At 39.3% G+C, this 6,589-nt stretch overlaps 1 non-coding gene across 1 annotated transcript; it reads left to right on the top strand.

The window, feature by feature from the left end:
- Positions 1 to 6,237: 6,237 nt before the first annotated feature.
- LOC143842522 (small nucleolar RNA SNORD45) lies at positions 6,238 to 6,319 on the top strand. Its single transcript, XR_013233161.1, has one exon. It is a non-coding gene; the product is annotated as a small nucleolar RNA SNORD45 (small nucleolar RNA).
- The last annotated feature ends 270 nt before the right edge of the window (positions 6,320 to 6,589 follow it).

Here is a 6,589-nt window from a genome sequence, read left to right as displayed (position 1 = left end):
AGATCTCCTTCAAAAGTAGTCGACATCCAACAATCCCTGTGTGGCCTTCCAGACCACACACGAGTGGTTTTATTGACTGCAATCGGCAGATTTCCAGCGGCAGCAGAAGGCCAAACAGCAATTGCAAAATTCGCCACAAAATCCAAACTCTTGGTTTGAATGCATTTTTAAACAACCTTTTAATGTTTCCACTGCACAAATACGCAGGATCAAAAGTCTGCAGGGTATGAGCTAGACTTCTGGCGATGCCGACCACCTCTTACACTTTGAGTGAGAAACCTCTACGGATGGTTGATAGCAGAATGTTAAGCTTGCTAAATTCACAGAGTGATTTCACATTTGGTCCCAATAGAGATTCAGGTTGGTCGCCACTGCAAACAGTAATCAGCCTCACATGAAGGGTTGGAATTATTGAACATCAAGGGATGACCATGCCTGTGCCTCTCTCTGCAGCATGGTTAACTCTTCATGTTCTAATGGCTCTGTTTCTAGCCTTCAGTGTACCCTGGATTGCCAACCATAAGTAGGAAAATTCCTGGAGATTTGGGAACGGAACCTGGGGAGGGTCTGGGAAGGAGAGAGACCTCAGCAGGGTATGACCACTTGTCATTGCCCCAGAAAGAACTTTCCTGGGGGCACCTTTTTTGAGGGATCCCATAAATCCAATCCTCACCACCTTTGGAGAGCAGGTATAGTAGAGTGAGCTGGCAATCCTCTGGGAGTTTAGTATTTCTAGCTTCCACAGGAACTGTTCCATGCATTCCTGAACCTACACCTATCAAAATGACCACTGGTGGCGCACCTTCAGGAAGTTCAGGAGTATACAGAACAAATGCTGTGCAAGCTAGAAATGTCAAAGTCACAGGGTATTTCTCACTCCTCTACATATCATCCAAGTCGTTGTTTGAAGTTTTGTAAACATTTTGGTTGAGCAGAGACAGCCTGTCTGGAAATGTATCTACTCACAAATCAACACAAACCTCCACAAATGTCTTTGAAGTTTGTGGAAACTTTGTCAGTTGCTCCACCACTAACTTTACTTGCAAAGTATGACCCAGGCAAAACTCATCCTGAACTTTCATTTGTAAGCCAGTTCATGCCAATCCCTATCCATGAATGCACATTAATGCATCATATTATTGAGCTCTGCCCTTGCACACCATTCTGCCTCTGCTGTGCACGATACTGCAGTTGTATACATATGTGGTGTGTCCATAATGGGAAATCCACCCATACTGCATGATTCTCTTATTCAAGTATAATCCAGGTGGATGAAATCTAGGCACATCAAAGACTCAGCTTTCTTTGACAAGCATTAACTAGAAATTAATAGAAAACAGAGAAATCTCACCCACACCCATAGCACAGTAGCTATCCTGCCATGGTGGCAGTGCATGACAATCAGCCTATAAACTCCTTTCTTTGAGCTCCCTTCATTTCCGCTGCTTATTCTACTGTTCAGCAGAACAATAAAATCAAAATTATAAGACAAGTGCGGACCTGCAAAGAACTTATGGGGAGGGGGCATCCCATTTCTTCCTGCCTTTGTTTTATGATCTGACACCCCCTCTTTCTTTCAACCCCCACCACTTCAGTCACTCACTCTTCTGTCTGCCAACCTAGTTTAATCTGTTGCTAGTTTAGCAAGAGGGCAGCAACTATTCTCCTTACCTCCAGCTTTGCCTGGCTGGTGTGGTGGAGAACTACTATTCCTGTGCTCCCTCCATCCTCTAATTTTGCCAGATTGTGAGCAGGGGGGCAACAATGACTCTTGCAACCCCCTTCAGCTTTGCTAGCTTAGTGGGGAATGGAAGCAGTGACTCCTGCCTGTTCCTCCAGATGTTGCAATCTCTAGGGACAGCAACAGCTCCTCTCCCCACTACCTCTATATTCACCAGCTGGATGGAAGCGGGGATAGTGACAATGTCTCCCTTCTCTTGTTGTCGTCCGCCTCATACTTGGTAGGTGTTACAGCAGAGACCCAGGGCCTGACACTGCTCCTAGAATCCACTGCTTATGCGGATAAGCCTGGCATTGCTCCCAGGTTCTGCTGCCATAGCCCAGATCAGTTCTCATAGGCTGCCACCACTGAGGGCTGGTGGAAATTGGATCTGGGAGTTTGCTGCTGGTGCTGGGTCCAGAGAGGTTCTCAGAGGCTGTTATTGTGGACAGCAGAGATAAGCCCATTGTCTGCATATGACCGGGCAATAGTATGGCTTGAGGAGGATTTAACCTTCCCATGTAATTTTTAACAGATATCAGATTTTTCTGCCAATCCTGGACCCCACATGTTTTTGGGGAAATCTCCTTTCTCTCAGAGTGGACCCAATCTGCGGATTTAGATATCCCTATATTTGTCCACACTTGAGAAACAGATATATAGATTGTAAGAAGGGCCTTGTTAAATCAGACCAAGAGTCACTCTAGTCCAGTATCCTGTTTCCCACAGAGGCCAACCAGATACCTCCCCAAAGCTCAGAAGCAGAGAGAGAAAGCCTACTCAGCCACTGGTATCTGGACAGACATTGTAATTAGCACAGTTGATTAAGACCCACTGATAGAATCCTCCATGAATGTGTCTGTGATGTTCAGTGAATGCCTACCCTCCTACTCTGGGTGTTATTTTACTAGCTTAAATTAAGAAAGCCTGGGAACATTAAAATAGAAGGCATTCCGGGGATACCATCACTTCATGGTTTCAATTTGAACTTCCAAGGAATTTTCTTGTATCATAACATCTCTCATCCCTATTTATAAACCCTGAGCGTGTGTGTAAAATTGATAGTGTAAAATGGCAAAGCAGAGAGACTGAGGAATTCAGTTTGGAATGTTCAGAGGGGCTTAAGAGATATCTGTTTTAAAACCAATGGGAGAAAGAGGAAACCCATACAATTCCAAAGCAACATAATGTTTAAGTTCAGCTCCAGGACATAAAATCCCATATTTACATTTATTAGAGCAATTTTAGTTATGATTTCAATACTGTTCAGAACACATATGGGGCAAATTTTCATATCATATTTTACTTATGGTTGAAGCAAATTGTGGCCTGATATTGATTTCTGATCTCACAAAGGCTTATTTCAAAGAGAGAGATTTTTTTTTGCTTTTTTTTCAGCCAAGCATCCTAGATTTAAATCTAAGACAGTGTCGTGGGACCCAAATACCTTCTTGAGCTTGGACACCGACTCTTATAGCTCTGTGGGGGAGGAGCCATTCCTTCCCAGGAGCAGCATGAGACTACAACGACAGCCCAGATAACCTGACCATGACTAGGTGGATATTTGCGGGGGAAGATGCTCCATATGGAGGAAATCATATTTAATCTTTCTAGCAGGACTCTCACAGACAATGAAAAAAAGATCTTGAATAAAGGGCTTACTTTTGTTCTTTCTAGTAAGTACACTGATAGATTTGTTTCATACACAGGTAGATTTCATACACAGGTAGATTTGTTTAAGTTAACAAGGCCATTGAAATTAAAATATTATTTTGAAAAAAATTCCTTTTAGTACTCAGCTTTCTAACTTTAGGGTAAAATCATCCTTTAACACAGTACCGGAAATAACGTTTGAAAAACTGGTCTTGAGAGATCTTAATAAAGTGGAAAGAAAACACCATGGTTATTCTCTAAACCTTACACATGAGGAGTTCCAGTGTTTAAAGGATTATAAAATGATTCCAACATAGTTATTAAGCCAGCAGACAAGGGAGGGAATATAGTAATTCTGGATAAAACAGATTATGTCAGTGAAATTAAAAGACTGCTTATGATGTGAAATATTAAAGACTAATTAGTTAACAACGTGTGGCTGATATTATGGAAATGATCAGGATTGTTGTCCATGAAGGACTAGGTACGTTACTAAGAATAAGGCTTTTACTTGGAGAATAAATATCCACGTATTCCCCAAATATATATCCTCCCCAAAATACATAAGAATACTCAACCCCTATTGGGGTGTCCAATTATTTCCCAATGCAAATCCTTTTTTGTAGCCATTGTCTAAATTTTTGGACCACCACATACAAAAGCATTTTCCAAAAAGTAACTCTAATTAAGGATATAATCCATTTTATTAATGTAATAGAGCCATTACAGATACTGAGGGAAACTTCTTTTTGAACAATAGATGTGACCTCATTATATACAAAAATCCCTTTGGATTAGGTGAAATTGGCAGTACAAAATCTTTTGGAAAATTAGGAAGTCCAAAATCCACCTACACATTTTTAATTCGATTTACTGGATTTAGTTTTGGAAAACAATTGTTTTCAGTTCCAGAATCAGTTATTTTTAGAAATACATGGGATCTCTATGAGTTCAGCAGCCGCCCCTGGGATTGCGAACTTATTTATGTTAGATGTGGAAGGTTATGCAACGCTCTGGTAAATCCATTTATATCTGATATATATATTTTATGCCTGTTTTTTGGATTATGTGTTTGTAATTTAGACCAAGGAAGATAATTTGAAAAAAATTGAGGACTGGATTAACTGCCAAAATCCAACTATCAAATTTTCATTTATTTATGTTTATTATTGGACTTTAGTATAGATAACATCCAAACACCTTTCTTAGAAACATTAATTACATTGAATTTGAAGGGCAAATTGATGGTTTCTTCATATAGGAAGCCAACAGACAGGAATACCTTGCTGCACTATACTAGTTTTCATCTTCCCCACTTTAAGGGACAACCTCCCATACAGTCAGTTCCTCCAACACAGTAGAATAAACATTACAGAAACTACTTGTAAGGGATCGTGTGATCATTTGGAGGAGGCATTGAAGATGAGGTTATCCTGATCTAGTTGTAAAAAGAGCATGAAACAGGGCTGAAATGTCTAATAGGATTTATTGAATTATCAACAAAAAAGCCCCCCCCAATAAATTGGAGTGCTCCTTTGAATATTTGAATTATGCAAGTGGAATTAATAGATTATTTTTAAGCATTGGCATTTGGTGGAGAATATACAGGAATGTTTAAATGGTTCTTTAATTACCTGGAGGAGAAATAATAATATTGGGGGACTTGTCACTAAGAAAGAAAATATTGTTGGAGAATCTTTGAGGAATTTACCAAGTGGCAATTTTTGATCTGGCTCATGTCCAGTGTGCAGATTAATGTTACCGATTCAGGAGTTTAAAAACCTAATTAATGGTTATGTTAGTAAAATTAATTGTTTTATTAATTGTTTATCAAAAACCATCATTTATTGTATAAGATGTCCATGTAATATGATTTACATAGAAATAAGAACATGCCCTTTGAAGATCAGAATCCAAGAACATCAATCCCGCCACCATAACAATGTCAGGGATACTCCATTGGTCAACCACTTTATGTAGATGAATCATACACCAGATGAACTCAGTTTCTTTGGCATTTAACAAGTTACAAGCTACAGCAAACCAAAGAGTGAACCTTGACAGACTTTTAAATATGAGATTAAATATGGATTTGGAACTCACATGCTTTCTGTGAGGCTGCCCCTTTAAGATGCTTGTCACTTGAATGCACCTGCCGTTTAATGATAGGGAATAAAATCAGGTCACTTGCAAGCCCAGTTTAGGACCTTGTTTGCCATGACTCAGATCCCCGTTATTTTGCAGGAGCCTTTGGTCGGAGTATACTTAAAAATTTGAAGTTTTGTTTTGTTTGAAGTTGGTTATTTTCTTCTTTGTTGTACTCATAGACCAACTTGTCTTCTTTGCGAAACAGGAATCATTGGTATTGTCCCATGACTTCTGCCAGTACTAATATTTGCTCCCACTCACCACCACTTGTCAATGAATTTGATAAAATCACATGGTACTGTGCAACCAATAAATAGAGGTGATCTTGACAATATGTCTGCCAGCTGAATGTCATATGGCCTGAATTTCTATTTCTCTCCAAGTGCAGACATTTAAGTCTGGGCAGGGCAAGAACTGAAAGGCTTCTGGCATGAACTAAAGGGAAAGAATCATTTTATGTGCCATGTCCTGAGTCTGTAAAGAAAGGGTGGGGAACAAATATAATAAATAAAATAATGATAATGATAATGATAATGATAATGATAATGATAATGATAATGATAATGATAATGATAATGATAATGATAATGATATTTCTCTCCCAGTTGAGAGAAAAGCTGGGGAAATCAAATAAATAAATACATACATACATACATACATACATACATACATACATACATATATAAAGTTATGCCAGTCAAGATAATGACTCATAAGGTCAATGATGTAATGGAATGTGTTGTATGATTCTGAAGCTGAAGACTCTTCCTTTTAGCTCTAGAATTATACTGAGAGAAAAAAAAGATAATGTTATGGGACACACAGGCCTCAAATAGGGTCACCACCCTCAAGATATGGTCTGTAAATCTCCCAGAATTACAATGGATCTCCAGATTAATTACATCATTTTCTCTGGAAGCACTCCCTCCCAGCTAGAGCTACCAATTGAAGGGAGAAAAATATATACATGGTCATTGACCTGATGTCATAACATCACTTCCAAGGAAAACCCAGAAATGACAGCAGCCCCAGTCTCCCAATGGTTGACTAACCTTCTCCGTTTAGGAG

Source organism: Paroedura picta, chromosome 7, assembly GCF_049243985.1.
Source record: "Paroedura picta isolate Pp20150507F chromosome 7, Ppicta_v3.0, whole genome shotgun sequence".
Classification (NCBI taxonomy): Eukaryota; Metazoa; Chordata; class Lepidosauria; order Squamata; family Gekkonidae; genus Paroedura; species Paroedura picta.
Note: the sequence above shows the minus strand (reverse complement) of the source record. Positions and strands in the feature narration are given on the sequence as shown.